The sequence below is a fragment of the Urocampus carinirostris genome, chromosome 9 (genome assembly GCF_059441175.1).
Source record: "Urocampus carinirostris isolate Australia breed hairy pipefish chromosome 9, RoL_Ucar_1.0, whole genome shotgun sequence".
Lineage (NCBI taxonomy): Eukaryota > Metazoa > Chordata > Actinopteri > Syngnathiformes > Syngnathidae > Urocampus > Urocampus carinirostris.
This window is the reverse complement of record NC_142357.1, coordinates 4,127,605-4,144,767: the sequence shown is the minus strand read 5'-3', so window position 1 is coordinate 4,144,767 and position 17,163 is coordinate 4,127,605. Positions and strand designations below refer to the sequence as shown.

Here is a 17,163-nt window from a genome sequence, read left to right as displayed (position 1 = left end):
CAGAGGCAAGGGCCGCTTTATACTTTAACAAGCTGTCACACCAGGTTTGATGGAAAACCTCAAGCTTGGTAGCGCGCCATTTTCTCTCCCATTTCCTGCATTCTTTTTTAAGGGCTCTAGTTTCATCAGTAAACCAAGGTGTGCGTCTTTTAGGACGTGATTTTAGTTTTATGGGCGCTATTGAATCCAGCACACTAGTCAGGGTGGTATTGAACTCATTCATGAGTGAGTCAATCGAGCCATTGTATTTAGGAAAGGACGCAACTGCTCCAGGAAGGAGTTCAAAGAGCTCAGAAACTGTGCCAGTGCTTATATTGCGTCCGCTAAATCCCTCAGCTTTATTAAGTCTACATTTAGTTAGCACCTCAAATGTCACTAAATAATGATCAGAGATAACAGTAGTACACGGTAGAACCATAATGTTTGAGGTTAAAACTCCTCGAGTCAGAATCAAGTCTAGCGTGTTCCCATTTTTATGGGTTGGCAAGTCAACCAGTTGAGTAAAACCAAATGCATCAATTAGAGAACTAAACGCAATAGTAAGTGAACTGTGTGGGGAGTTCATATGAATGTTAAAGTCTCCCATAATTATAATTTTGTCTGCATAGGTTACTAGTTCAGACAAAAGTTCAGCAAATTCGTCTAAGAAAGTTGTGTATGGCCCAGGTGCACGATAGATAGTTATTACATCAATTGACAATTGAGGGGACCGCATCACAAGAGCCTCAAACGTTTTGTAATTATTAGAGGTACGTGTATTAAATTTGAGCGATTTTTCAGAGATTAGCGCAACACCACCACCTCTTTTCAGCGTGCGTGCTATATGACTACTCTCGTAGTCTGGGGGAGAGGCATAATTTAGCGCTAAGTGCTCATCCGGGCGTAACCACGTTTCACAAAGACCCATACAGTTAAGTTTATAATCACGAATAATGTTATCAACAAGTAAAGCTTTTGGAGCAAGCGATCTAATATTTAACAGACCAAATTTCAGCTTTGCTGAATCATTTGACTTAGCTGAACACTTTGTAGTCTTTGTCGAGATCTTCAAAAGCTCCCGGCGTTGTGGCCGCTCGTGAGCGCTGAGTTTAAAGCGTCGGTTGTCCGGCGAGGAATGAATGGTGGAATTAGTTACATCCTCGCGTCCATCTTGCTGCTTGGACTTCACACGCTTCACACATCTACCTGCACGGCAACCACGCTTCTGTTTCCTTTCTTTACGGGGCCGTCGGCGTCGTTTATTAAGAGGAATAGCTGTCCACAAGGATGCCGGGTCTCTTTGAAGTTCGCTCGGTATATCATGGGCGGTATAAAAAGTGCCCGAAAAATCGAAATTTAGACGCCCACCCAACCGTATAAGTTCGTCCCTACTGTAAGTGTTTTTGGCCACACATGTGTCCAAAAGTGAAAGCAAAAAAGACAAAAAGTACAAAAGCGGTTATCCTCTTAAAACGTGGTGGGTGCGGCTTATAATCAGGTGCGCTCTATAGTCCGGAATTTACGGTAATTTGAATGTTTCATTGTTATGATATCTTTAAATGTCCTCAATTAAACTGGAAAGAGGAGAGGAGAGTAATAATAATAATAATAATTTCCTTGTATTGTCATTCTGTGTAACAATGTACACAGAACGAAATGTCGATTGCACCTGACCCGTTGTAGCGAGCCGATGCAGCCGCAGCCAACAGAGGGCGCCGCCGACCACTTTTTAAGTCTTAGGAATGACTCGGCCGGGGCGCGAACCACCGACCTCCCAGTCTCAAAGCGGGCGCCTTACCATCTAGGCTACTAATGCAAAGCCTAAGGGAGTTGCCATGTTATATTCTATTTTCTTTTGCATCCGCTTTTACAGATTCATAAATCAACTTTTAAAATTCAAGCGCTATCAGAAATTGAGAGGGAAACCCTTGACAAATAGCTAAGGTACGGGCCAGTATTGGACAGTTTCCAGGTAGACAAACATCTCTGATATAGTATGACATGAACTACGTTTTGTACGGTCAAACTTTTACGCCGTTTAATTGCAGAAGTTTTCCAGACGACACGTTAAAAAAACAGTGCGGTTTGCTTGAAAACCTTTGCAATGGAATGTTATGTGTCCTGTGATTGGCTGGCAACCAGTTCAGGGTGTCTCAGGCCCACTGGCCAAAGTCATGTTGGATGGATTTCAGCACCACCGTGACCATGGCGAGGATAAGATGAGGTTTGGAAAATGATTGGATGTGGTGTCTTGCCTATTTACGATGTCAATATGATGCTACAACATCAAGGCAGTATCACAGAGCTGACAAAGAAACTGAAGGAGTTGTCAACTGAAAAATCAGTTGGTCTGACTTGTAGAAGATGCTAAGAGGAAAAACAAGCTTCCTCATTTGTGCAACACACAACAGACCCACCGCCTTTGCACCCTTCACCTTTGCACCCTTCACTGGTGGACGCATCAGGTTAGCACTGCTCGTTCTATGCGTTTATACTGTCATTGGCGTCGGTTATAAGAGTATTGTTAATTATTAATTTTACAATTCTAACCATTTTAACATAGTTAGAAGTAAAGCAGCCGAGTCCTGCCATGGCCGGGCATTATACCGGCGGGCGGAGACGTAACTGCGTGAGATTCTTGCTCAAAGATGTTGTGGCAGTTTCGGAGGGAATGTCAAGGACGGATTTTATTAACAAGTTTGTTGAGAAGATTCTGAAGTTTAAAAAGGAGGAGGTATATGCTGTCATAAAATTGACTTCTGGCAAAGGCTTTGATGTGAGTTTTGAAACGGCAGCTCTTTATCAAGAGTTTTGGAATCGCTTTGAGGGAGTGAGGTCCCAGTTTTCAGGATTTACAGTGGAGAAGCTGACTGATAATACTAACAAAATTGTCGTTGTTAGAATGTTTAGTGAAATGATCAGTGCTGATGACGTCTGTTATTGGTTGAGTAGATACTGCTCAGTAAAAGGCCAGGCTATGAAGGTGAGGTGTGAGAAAGGCTATTGGAATGGTGCCTGGAGGGTACCAGTCCAACTACGGCAAGATCCTCAGGGCTTTCAGGGACTGAAACAAATTCCGTCGACTATATTCCTGGGGGAAAACCGTGGCTTTATCCACTATCAAGGGCAACCAAAACTCTGTCGCAAATGTGGTGAGCATGGGCATCTGGCTGAGGTATGTGATCGAATTTTTTGTGGAAAGTGCAGAACAATTGGACATTCCTTTGAGGAATGTAGCAATAGCAGAAAATGCAATCTCTGTGGAGAAACGAATCACCTCTTTAGAAACTGCCCGAATTCGTTTGCTAACAAATTGAAAGCTAGGAAGGCAGTTAACAAAGACAACAAAGACAATGAAATGATGTCAGACAACATAGATAATGAAGTGAATAAATGTCACAAAGACAATGAGGTGAATAAAGATAACAAAGACAATGAAATTATGTCAGACAACATAGATAATGAAATGAATAATTGTCACAAAGACAATGAAGTGAATAAAGATAACAAAGACAATGAAATTAATAAAGTCATGGAAATACAAAATGGAAATGAACAAGAAATTAATGAAGTTATAGAAATACCCAATGAAGATGAACAGGAAATGAATAAAGTTATGGAAATACCCAATGAAATTGATCAAGAAATGCACAAAGAAATTGGACAAGACAAACAAATTGAAAAAACAGATGTACCTACCAAAACCCCTGGAGCAGAGACCAGAGAATCAAAATTGAAACAGGAAGAACCTGGAAATTCAAATTCGATTTCTCATAAAATACCTGAATTTGGACATGACAAACGAATAGAAAAAGCAACTGCCACTCCGAAAACACATATTAATCAGGAAGGGCCTGGAAGAGAGTTCAAATTAGCAAATTTGTTTGCTACGCCATTGCCGGGATTTGGAGAAGACAAACAAATCGAAAAGGCGAATGACTCTCCAAAAACCCATACGGGCACTGGAAAGAGGAGTAAAAGTAAGACAAAATTGGGAGTGGTGAAAAAACCAGAAACAAAGATAAGAGATTTAGAAGAAAGCCGATTGCCGGTGAATAAGCCCACAAGGGAACTGTATGAAGTTGAGACGGAGGAAGTCGGGGAGGGAAAAAACCTGACCCTTAGTGGGCAAGGAAGTAAGAGACCCCTTGATAGGTCCTCTGGCTCACCCCCTAACCCAGAAAAAAGGGGAAGACCTGGAACCACAGACAGAGAGTCAGAGGGTCCCAGAGTTTTCCCCGGTGAGTCTCAAAATGAGGTACTACTCTTAAGTGATGTGTCTGACACAGGTGACACCCTCGATGATCTCGATGATCACCAAAGAATGGACTCAGATCCCCCAGTTTTGTCTAACTAGTTTAAATACTTTTACAACAATTATGAACATTACATTCTCTACTATCAATGTAAGAAGTGTGAGATCAAAGGTTAAGGCTCACAGTGTTTTATCGTTTTTAAAAACTATCAGAACGGATGTGTTTTTACTACAGGAATGCTGCATCCCCTTTCTAAAAAATTATAAACAGTGGGAAGAGATTTGGCCATATCCGTCATTATGGAGTGGCTCGAATGAAAACCGTAACGATGGGGTAGCCATTTTAATAAACAACCCTCAACTCATCATAAAGGGGAGTACTGTGATGAGAGACGGACGCGCAATCTTAGCAAGACTTTCTTATATAGGGAATGATTTTAACCTCATTAACATATACGGCCATGCCGACAGACAACTCAGGTACGAACTCTTAGAGGACATCCAGTCGTATATGCTAGGCCATCAACCACTAATCGTGGGAGGAGATTTTAATTGCATCTTAAGTAGGAAGGATAGAAAGAGGAATGATGAGGAGTTTAAAGTAGATAAATCATCAACTTTATTACAAGACATGTGCCGGACATTTAAACTGGTGGACTGTTTCAAATCCATACATCCAGGAGAGGAGGGCTTCACCTGGTTCAGTAGTGACAATGCCAGAGCCTCTCGAATAGACTACATTTTTACGAGGGGTTTAGCACAGAGTGATGCAAGATTAATTCCAGTTTTTTTTTTCGGATCACTTGCTACTGTCCTGCTCTTTCTCATTTCCTTCAGGTATGACTGTTGGGAAGGGTTTGTGGAAGTTAAACTGCTCCCTGCTGGAGGATGAGGCTCTAGCCGCACAATACAGGGAGCTGTACAAAGACTGGCAGACCCTTCAAGACTCGTATGATTCACGAGCACAATGGTGGGAAATGACAAAGAAACGAACACAGACCTTTTTTAAAAATGCAGGGAAAAACAAGAAACTCAAAGAGATGAAACGCATGTCGGGACTACAAAGAAGACTCCAACGCTATTTCATCCTAACAGAAAAGGGGATGGACTTTAATGATGAAATCAAAGAGACCAAACAAGAACTAAACGCTTTGGCGGAAATAAAGAGCAAAGGCATCATAATAAGAAGCAGAGAAAGAGAAATAGAAGAAGGGGAAAAATGTACACGCTACTTTTTTAAAAAAATTATGGGCAAAAATGAGGGGATTTTTAAACTTCAAAACGAAAACGGGCAAATAACAAAGGAAAGTAGTGAAATAACCAGATTGGTCGAAGACTACTACAAAAAATTATTTGAAAAGAAAGAAACATATGAGAATGAAATGGGGCATGTATTAGATCATATTTCAAGATCAGTGCGTCAAGACCCCTTTTTAACATCGGACTTTACCCAAGACCAACTGAATGATTGCATAAAGACTATGAAAAAAGGCAAATCACCCGGGGAGGACGGACTCAACCTCGAATTTTACCGGACTTTTTGGGATATTTTAGCACCAGATCTGTTAACTGTTTTTAACGAATTTTCCAGTCGAGACCATATGCCGGACAGTTTCAGAATCGGGATAGTTACTCTATTGCACAAAAAAGGAGACAAAATTGACTTAAAAAACTGGCGACCCATAACGCTTTTAAACGTGGACTGTAAAATCTTCAGCAAGCTTCTAGCAACACGAATGTCTGTTGTCTTGGGAGACTTGGTTGATCCAGACCAAACCTGTGCCATTGTGGGAAGGAAGATCAGCGACAGTCTCATGCTGATCCGTGACACCATTTGTTATGCAAGAGACAGAAACATGCGACTAGCGGTCCTAAACCTAGACTTTGAAAAAGCCTTTGATCGAGTCTCGCACCAATACCTCTTCAGGGTATTGCAAAAATGTGGTTTCCCCCAAAAATACATCAATTGGGTAGGACTACTATACCGAGACATCTACAGCAAATTCATGATTAACGGGAATTTATCGGAAGCAATCGAGATCAACTGCGGTGTACGTCAAGGTTGCCCTATGTCTCCCCTTCTCTATGTTCTTTGCATTGAACCTTTGGCACAAATGTTAAGAAAAGATAGATTTGTCGAAGGCATCAATATCCCAGGAAGTGGGGGACAAATTACCAAGTGTGTTTTGTACATGGATGATTTTAATATTTTGTGTACTGATCGCGCATCTGTTGAAAGAGCCCTTGACTTGACTGACCTGTTTGGGAGGGCGTCTGGCTCAAGGCTAAATAGAGAAAAATCGCAAGTGAAGTTTTATGGAATGTGGAAAGAGACAGAAAAGGCAGGACTCCCGCTGACGGTGTTAAAGACAGACCAGGAAATCCTAGGGGTAAAATTCAATGCGGATGGAGGAGGCGAGACCAACTGGGATGACGTGACAAGGAAAGTTAAGCAAAAACTTGTTTTTTGGTCACTAAGAAAACTGACAATAGAGGGGAAGGTCCTAATCATCAAAGCGATCATCCTCCCAATGCTTTTGTCAATCAGTTTAATTTTTATGCCTAAAAGAAACGTGCTGTTACAAATGGACCGAGCCATCTTTCGCTTTGTCTGGGGCTCAAAGTGGGAAAGGATAAAAAGAGATACAATGAAAAAGAAAAAGGAAAAAGGGGGGAAAGGAGTGCCTGACCTCCAGCTTTTCCTGGGAAGCAAATATGTCTCTCTCCACTTCCAAAACGCTGTGGGCCCACCCAACAACCCGAAAAGTCAAGCAATGACCCGTTTTTGGATGGGCTCATATTTGCGGAAGCTAAAGCTTGTACCAAACAATCGTTTGATTCCAGTTTCGTTTAACTTGCCACCAACACATCTCTTTATTCGGGCTTTTTTGAAGAAGTTTGATTTGGAAACACAAGAATGTCACACTTTACAAAACCACAGGGCCCTTATTTCTATTGTGCAAGAGCGAGCTACAGTAAGCCCTGTGCGGGGGCTTGCGTTTGGCGATTCCACAACGGTTTGGAGCAACGTCAATCATCCTGCCCTCCCAAACAGACTACGAGACTTGTCATGGATGGTGGCTCATGAAGTTCTCCCAGTCAGAGCTGTAATGCACCACCGAGGAATGTCAGCGACTTCGACGTGCCCTCGACCTGGCTGTGGCGCCCAGGAGTCGGTGAGGCACCTTTTTTGTGAGTGCAGCGCTGCCAAGGTCTTGTGGACAATGGCCGAACAACTAGGAAAGTTCCCGGACTTGCCAGCAGGAGAGGTCCCTGATGCACAGTACGTGCTTTACGGGGTGAGTCGGTCGAGGAGACATCGGAACGACTTTGCCAGGGACTGGCTCACTCTCGCCGCCATCAAGGACGCCATCTGGACCTCCAGAAACCTGCTGGTATGGAGGTGCAGGCAGATCCCCCCCGTGGCTGTGCTCCAAATGGCTGCAGATACCATACAATCTGCGAGCGGCGGGCCTAGGACGCAGCCATAAAGAAGACTCGTCTGTACCCACCCGGAAGGGGGAGCCGGAGCTACGCTGTGGGAGTCCCGGCAGCAACGGCCTGGGTTGTGGAACCCAGAAGGGAGAGGACCCACGCAGAAGGGAAAGGACCCACACAGAGGACTGGAAGAATGCTGCTTGGGAGGGTGGGATGGCAGAGCTATGCCCTTGCACAATAGTATTGCCTTTTACACGCTGGTTAACTACTGTTAAAAGAAAATAACTCTGAAATTGTTTAATTGATGTTGGAAATGTCAGGAAAAAATGTTAAAACGTCATATCGTCACGTCATATTGTCAAATATAAAAAAATTGTGAATATGCTTGATGGCTGTGTTTTGCTGCTGTTGGTGTCAGTGGATTTGTTCAGACCGAGAACAATCGACTTTGGCCTGGACGGATCTATTGACACTAACAAAGATGTTATATAATGAAATTGTGAATATGTTTGATTTTCGAGAAGGTTTGTTCAAACCTCACTTTGTGTTTGCTGTTAAAAACGTAATATTGGAATATAATATTGTGAATGTGCTTAATTGCTGTTGAGATTGTCATGATTGTTTTCTGTTTTTAGTGTCAATAAATTTGTTCAAACCAAAAAAAAAAACCCTTCACCAGTGGTTTGGGAATAAGGAATGCTGCATACTCTGCAGTGCTACCAAAGCAAGCCTAGTGACAGTGGGAAGCTGAAATGGGGAGTAAAAGACATGGCAGAGGAGGCTGAGAAGAGCAGCTTTTGGCTCTGGTTAAGGAGGAAGGACAGATGAGCCATTGGCAATGGAGAAGGTGCGATACACCATCTACCTGCACTTTAATTGTCAAAATGACAGATTTTCGTTTAGATGTTTCGTTGTGATGCATGACGAAAAGGCCAACATTTGTCCTGGAAATTGTGTCCAAATTTAATAACATAACTTTTACATTAATCCTCAGTTATTTTAATTCTCACAGATATGTTATTTAATCTTGTTTCTGGTAACTGGGTGAATTTTAAGTTGGATCCTTATCCCTCTTATTTAAAATGTGTTTTAAGACCTAAAAATGAACATGCTTTGGGACAGTCAAAAGTTGCTTGGGGGAGAAGGAAAGCTTCTAACTTTTAGTTTGTTCTGTGCGTTTCTGGTTGTAACTACACTAATCTTTTTGAGCTCATAAAACAAATGTTTTACGAACAGTGCATGATGCTCCCCCCAAGAGCCGTAATGTAGCAAAGACATACTATCACTTAGATGGCAGTACATCACAGAGTGGAATAAAAGAAACAAAAACGCCATTATGTTTCGAATCTTGCTTTGAATCTGGTGCCTTCATTGCAGTGAACTTCACAATTTCTATCTGCAATTGTCCTGCCGGACAAAAATGATGTTTTCTTTGTCTCTGAACTGTCTACTGTGCTCTACCAGCCTCCCCCTTTGGAAATTGTTCCCATCCCAGACAACTCAACGAGAGTCATAACTTGTGGTTTCAATTCATATAAATTGGTGCAAGAAGAAAAGAGCGTAATTTTTCGTTGAAAATAACACCTTACTGTACTAGTAACCTCATCAATAAATTCAGGCAACGTTTTTGTTCATCGTGCTTTATGTTGCCATTAAAAACCCAGACTTATATATATTGCTTTCTGTCACCTATTAGTCTAGTCATAAAAATATCTTCTATTAGGCTAGTATTAAAGTGGACATGATCACAATTTTATTTAGGTCGTGACTAAATATCATAAAACCCATAACGATAAAAATAATTACCTTAAAATAGGGGAGACTGGGTACAGTTTTAACACGGGGACAGTCAAAGTTTGACCAATTGGAGGAGTCTTATTTATGCAACTGATATAAGAAAGTCTCAGTTCAAATTTGACCTCACACATAATGTTTAAAGACTTTGAGTGATATTGCCTCAATCTATGGTCAAAAAGAAATTTCAGGTAAGATTTCAACACTTTTCTACCTGACTGTTTTTTTTCTTGTTTCATGTCAAATATGCTAAAGATTGACAAATTTCTGTCACGTGACTGGGATGTCCACATTCTTGGCTTCAATCAATTTTTTTCATGCCAGCTAACGACAACATGGTAAAAATGTTAGGTTAATAATTGCTGTTACGTACGGCGGCGGGCAGCACGGCGGCACAGTGGTTAGCATGTGTGCGGCACAGTTCTGAGGTCATGAGATCAAACTTCCTGTGTGGAATTTGCATGTTCTACCCGTGCTTGTGTGGGTTTCCCCCGGGCGCTCCGGTTTCATCCCACATTCTAAAAACATGTATGAGCGAGTGACTTGTCTGTCCCTGTGTGACCTGCGACTGGCTGGCAACTAATTCAGGGTGTCCCCTGCCCACTGCCCGGAGATGGCTGAGATGGGCTCCAGCACCCCCGCAACCCTACTGAGGATAAGCGGTGCAGATAATGGATGGATGGAGGTACGGGGGCAGTTTTACCACATCCAAAAACTGTTATAACTGTACCCGTAAGTATGGTGAATGTCCTGTGTGGCCTCAGTTACATTTTGTGTATGTGTTATGTCTTTTTTCTAACATGCCTAGGGAAAAGATCAGTTAGATAAGTAGGAGAGTACAAGCATAAATATTTGAAAAAACTGCAAAGGAAGTCAGTCAGGGAACATCAGTGTTAGGAGTTGCAGACCTATCAGCTAACCCAGACAACCAGACATATCAACCAGCCAACTCTTCTCACCAGGCAGACGGACCAGCCACCCTGCAAAGCAGATTCACTAACCTGGCCCAGCTAGCTCCATATCACATGCTGAAGCTCAAATTATTAGTCCAATTTCTTTTTGTCCTCATCCAAAAGCAGCACCAAGAAAAACTGTCAAAAGCAAGAGAAAGAAGGTCCAGAGTGAAATTCCCACGGACAACATTGTGAAGACTGCGCGTGAAGAAGAGGAGAGGGATATGAAAAAGAAGAGACCACCTTGTGCAAAAACAAGTCTTAAAAAGTCTTTCTCATTTCAAAAGAAACAAATGAAAATATGAGGAAGGATAATAAAAATAGCCACACAGAATCAGATGACGACGGCAACTTCTGCATAGACTGCATGGATAAATATAAGGGCAAAAAAAATGATTGCACAATTTTCCCCCTAAAGCTGCACTCCAGGCACTGGCTTTTACGTTTGCCTCAACTGCTTGTCAGACTCTAATTAGCAATGCTGTTCATACAAAAGCATAGCGACGACACAAGCACTGTTCTATTCCATGCTCTTCGTGTCATACATTTGTATAAAATAAAGAACTTTTTTTAATATCCGACTTTCTGAAGCTTATTTTTGATAAATTGCATTCTTGCAACTAGCAGTTTTACAACAGCAGCACCGGTACGGTTGTGACACTGTGTATCTCTCTGTTCGAGAGACTTTTGGAGCAACTTAGCACTCTACTATTGATGTCTACTTGTAAAATACAAATTATGGTACCATGTATACAAATTTGACTCGTGGAACTAGATCATTTACATTCCTATTTACATTGTATCTGCTGTTTTATAAGCATGCTTTTATTATGAAAGAGACAAAATGTCCAAATCTAAAGCAGCCTCTTTTCACCACTACCTGTCACACCAGGCTTATTCCAACTAAAAGGTAGGTGGCATGAAACCTTGGGGCGGCAGTAGCTCAGGAGGGCGCTCGTCTTGGCATCAAGGGATCCCAGTTCAAATCCCGGCTTGTCCGTGTTACATGTCGAAGTGTCCTTGGGTAAGACACTGAACCCCTAATGCCCCCAATAAGCAGGCTAGCGTCTTACAAGGCTGCAATACAAGGCCGCTATTGGGAAATGTGGAGCACATTGTAAAGCGCTTTGGGAAGTCATTGACTTGAAAAGCGCTATTTAAATGCAAATTATTTCATTTCATTGAAGTTTGAAAACATGTCACCATTGCAAGTGTCTGCTACATGACATGAGAAAAAAAGGGTCCAATGTAGTACTCAGGAACACTTCAACATGCCAGGGTAAAGGATCGATACTACAACCTCAGCATTTGGATATCAACTGTTAACAACGATTCATCTTTTATGGCTGTAACCCCCCTCTCCCACCTACCCAACCATTCTTTCTTGTCTATTAACTTTCAATATCCACAAATAATTACACCAGCCAAACCGTATTCTACTGAGCCAACACTAAGTGCACACTGGTGAATATTTAAGGCCATGAATGCAAGGCTCCACAACATACCTTAAATTTACCATAGCTTGAATTTGTAGCTGCGATTATAATTTGTGCTCACTCAACAAAAGAGCAGAAATATGCTTGTGCCTCTCAGGATCCCCCGTATAAGAGTTTCCTTTATGAATCCGTTGAACCACGTCGGAGCAACGACCCTGTAGGCATTTATGGTGTTTGTTCATCATGAGGAGGGGGCCGTAAACATGAAATATTTGTTCCTGGAGATACCCAGCAGGTCTGGCTAAATGCTGCTACTGTATATGCAGCAGTGAATAATTTATATCTTTTCCATAAATGCAGTGAGAGACATCCATGAAGACAATTCACAAAGTGCAAAACATGATTATTCATGCATTGGAAATGCATACTACGCTATAAAATATCACAAAATCGTGGGCATATCTAAATATTAAAATTTATAAAGCAAATCAACATGGAGCCAATTATTCTAAAGGCCATTGAAGTAGGAGTAATTCATAACAAAGAAGGGAGATGGAAATGGAAAAACACGCCACATAACAATTTTTTGGAGGGAAGATTGATATTGACAAATTTACATTAGCATGTTTAGCATCACCCTAGCTAGAAATTCACAGGAGCACATGTTTACATGTGACGGAGTGTGCCTCTAACTGTTGCAACTGCAGCATCACATCGCTGTTAGTTTAAAATAAAGAGGAAAGTGCCCAGGTGGAATGCAGTAGTTTGATTTTTTATTTTTTCAACTGCGACAAAGTGCGACAATGTGGATCAGTTGGCCGCTGTACAATCTGCCATGCGGTCATCCAGGCCTGCCTCCTTACAACATTTATAAACGTAATCTCACAGAAATAACAATACAGTGAGCGTATAGTGGATTTCGAACAAGAGGTTTGTAGAGTCGCCAAAAACTGTACTCAAGTAAAAGTACTGTTACTTCAGAATATGACTCAAGTAGGAATAAAAAGTAGTCATCCAAAATATTACTTGAGTAAAAGAAAAAACAAAACCTTTTGGGGAAAACAACAATTCAATCAGATCATTAAATCAGTGTCCATTCAATAAAAAAAAACATTTGATTTTAAAAATTAATAGTGAAGGTAAATTCAACTAATTTAATAAACGAGTCAAGTCAAGTCATGTTTATTTGTATAGCTCTTAATCGCAAGGAGTCTCAAAGGGCTGCGCAGACCACAGATTATTGCAAACCATAGACTATCATTACACCATCTCCTGATCTAAAACCTAAATGAGGGCTAGAAAAAACTCAAAAAACCTCAACATGAGAAAATGAAGAAACCTTGAGAAGGGACCGCACATGAGGTAATCCCCCTTCCAGGATGACCAGGCTGCAATGGATGTTGCAATAACAAATAATACACAGATATTGTATACATGAAATATAGGTCATTCATAAGCTATAGAATAAAAGACTGTTTTAAGCCTAGATTTAAACAGTTCCACTGAGGTTGCAGATCAAATCTCAGGGGGCAGAGCATTCCACAACATCGAGGCCCGAATGGAGAACGCTCTTGAACCATATATGGGCGGCAGTGGCTCAGGTGGTAGAGCGCTCGCCTTGGGATCAAGAGATCGCAGTTCGGATCCCGGCTCCTCCGTGTTACATGTCGAATTGTCCTTGGGTAAGACACTGAACCCCTAATACCCCCAATAAGCAGGTTAGTGCCTTACATGGCTGCACGCCCTCTATTGGGAAATGTGAAGCACAATGTAAAGTCTTGACTTGAAAGCGCTATATAAATGCAGATTATTTCATTTCATCACATATAAAAAAAATGAACTAATTAAGCACTAGTAGCACATTAAGCTCTGCAGGCAGAACAAGCTAGCCCAATAACTTGTATAGATTGTGTGTGTGTGCGTAAAACCTCTTTGGAATATTGTAAATAGAACATGTTTTAAATATACATTTCAAAGTCTGAAGATGATTTTCTTACTCATTTCAAATAGCATGCATTGAAAAGTAACAGAAAAGCCAACAAAAAAGCAAAAATACACAAAAGATGGTTAGAACACTCACTCTACCGCTGATGAATGTAAAACAGGTGATTGTCATGACTTTTGCATTCCCCCAAGTCTCACTCAATTAAGGGAAACAACAGGGGTGTATTTCACCACTTACTGAACCACAATGTTATTTTCTGTGAAGAATGTAAACAATCGTGAAAATCATCAAATAAATACAATAGTCAAACCATGATAAAATACAACAACTCAATAAAGACAGAATAACTTCAGACAAAAAAAAATGCAATATTATTTACAAAACTCCATGCAAACTATGCAACACTTCCAGGAGATAGGCTTGACTATGTTAGGATGCTCTTCCTGGACTTCAACTCAGAATTCAACACCTTTATCCCGGAGATCCTGGTGAAAAAAACTCTCCCACCTCGGCCTCTCCTCCCCCCATTAGCCACTAGATAATTGATTTTCTGCCCAAAATCTGTGAAACTCAACGTCCTACGTGTTCTACGCTAGAACTGAGCATCGGCTCCCCCCGAAGATGTGTACTGAACTCTACACCGACCACCCAACAAACTCAGTCAGTTTTATCTGTAATGGGGATGAGGCGTCGTACAGGGAGGAAGTGGAGACACTGACATTGTGGTGTTCAAAAAATAAACGCAAACTTAACACCGCAAAGTCTAAAAAAGCCATACCAAACTTTAGCAGTACAAGCAAAGACCCAGGTCAACGGATCATTAATAGAGCCTGCGTAGATAGAGTCCACTCTATCCTGGGCGTAAACGTCTCTGATGGAGGTTCGCCAACACTGGAGGTGGGGTAGGGAAGGAACAGCAGGGCCACCACTTGCTAAGAGTTATCAGGAAAAACATCCAGGAACAAGATGTTAGTGTCCTTCTACAGAGCCGCGCTGGAGATTATTCTGGAAGACGGCGTCACGGTGAGGTATGCATGGAACACGCTGCAGACTGAAACACCTGCAGAGAGTCATTGACACAGTCCAGAAGATCATCTGCCACCTCTTCCAAGTCTGGAGGACATTCCCGGCTTGTGATACTGCAGCAGAGCCAAAAACATTATCAGCGACTCTTCTCTCCCTGGTCACCACCTCTTTGACCTACTGCTCTCTGGAAGACAATACAGGTACCTAAAACAAAGACAATCATTGAGACAGCATCTTCCCCGGGCCATCACCACTCCAAAAAAGCACACATCTTGCCTTTATATAGAAGAAAAGTACAGATGCTCTTCTATTTACGAATGAGATACGTTCCGGATGATCGTCCGTAAATTGAATTTGTTCATAAGTTGCTTTGGTGCTATATTTTGTATGGAATGTATGTTTAAGGTTTATATAAGTATGTTTAAGGTTTACATTAGTAAACTGTATTTTTTTTTGTACTGAAAAAGAAACATTCAATAAAATAATATGCTCTATAAGGTAAAGTTTGACTTACTTTTGGAAGATGGGCTTCAAGAGTTAGGCTTCTTCATCGTCCATGTATAAAACTGGCCGAAAAAAAGCGATCCAACTATTTTGTCAACCACATCAAGCTTCCTTATTCCACTATTAGTTCAAATGAAACGGTTCCCCTCTTCTTTACACTTTACACCAACCATATTCAATGGATGCATGAGATATTAAACAGTAAAATGTCAAAGTACTGAAGATACAGTACAGTGTGTTTACACTCGAACTGGGACTGTGACAGGAAGAGGAAGCCGGTGGATGCTGGGTGAGATCTCACAGCGCCACAAGGCGGTAGTGGTGGAAAGAAGCACTACAGTACTGTCGTGTACACGGAAAAAGGCGCACAATACAAAATCTAACTTACAGCAATGTTCAGATATTTTTCGACGTCCGTAAAAAATGTTCGTATGTACCGTTGGCCGTAACTCGAATGTTCGTAAGTAGGGAAGCGTCTGTATTCATATTTTATTTTTCAACTCGTATTTTGGAAATAATGTCATTGCACTATTTTTCATCACACTATTTTTCTGATGCGTTTACAACTTAGGCCAGTCTCCAAGAACTACTTTGTAAATATTGTTAATTTATCCTAACAATTTGTCTTTTTATCTTTTATGTATTTTTTTATGTGTTTATCCTGGGGAGTCACGTCTATTCTTGTTGTAGACAAAGTTCACCATGTTGTTATCAATGACAGAGAGACAATTCAAATACTAATCTGTGGTGCCATTGGCTAAATTAAAGCCAATACTCTGGGTGTGTGTACCTGAAAGCACCATTAACACTGTATGTTTTATTCTTTTTTGGGAGAAACCAATATTTCCATCCATGCTGCTGCATTTTTCACAAAGTCAATGCTAAGCTAGTTCTTTCTTTTTAGTTTTGTCACCAGTGTCACTGGTCCAGGACGAGAGAGGCGGGATTGATACCGGATACTGGAGATTGGAGCAAAATACTGGACAGAGTCAAAATACACGCCTTGCAAGTGCAGAGGTTCGTTGACAGACTGACAAGGAGTGAATGAGAGCACTGAGTTTAAAAAGGATGGAAGTCAATCAGGCAACGAGCCGCAGCTGGCGCCAAACGGGCGGGGCCAAGTGAGGGCAATGGGCAACCGTGACAGTCGTATTTAAATAAGCTATTTTTGGGGGTAAAAAGCCTCGGTCATTGGTAGCAGACAACAAATCGTAGATTGCTAATATTGTCACGATATTCTAAATAGTCTCTCTTGCTCAGAATAAAAATGTTTGGTTGTGTTCGCAAAGTTTTTTTTATTGCCCAATAAATGATTGATAAGGGGAGAAATCAGGTGAGGGTTACAGGTATGATGGTCTGCCAACAGTCCAGACCTGTCACCCAGTGATGTTTCTGAAACACTTATGGCGGCGCCCTGTACGGCTGCGGCTGCATCTGCTCCCAACAGTTTCTCACATTTCGGTCAAAAACCCCAGTCTTCGACTCAGTTTTTGAGGGCGAACAAAGACAACTCTAACTGCAGATTAATATACGATCGCAGTTTTTTGCTGGATATGCGAACATCCAGAAATCCAACGCTCATTTCTACGATCACTCTGGAGTGTTTACTTAGCCTCGGAGTGCTACGTCAACAAGACCCAGCGGCCTACAAACAGCGAAGAGAAGTGGCAAGAGGAAGCGCTGTGACCGGGGGAGGAAACGAGGTTGTCGGGCCGGGCTAACGGCTAGGCTGAAGGCTAAACCCTTCAAAACGCCTCTCCCATCCATTTTCCTCTCCAACGTTCGCTCCCTAGACAACAAAATGGACCATTTACAAGTGGAACTTACATCGAA

General features: G+C 41.6%; 1 long non-coding RNA gene across 1 annotated transcript; it reads left to right on the top strand.

The window, feature by feature from the left end:
- Positions 1-8,348: 8,348 nt before the first annotated feature.
- Positions 8,349-10,939, top strand: LOC148359132 (uncharacterized). Its single transcript, XR_015851382.1, has 3 exons — positions 8,349-8,519; positions 10,080-10,198; positions 10,275-10,939. It is a non-coding gene; the product is annotated as an uncharacterized LOC148359132 (long non-coding RNA).
- Positions 10,940-17,163: the final 6,224 nt, after the last annotated feature.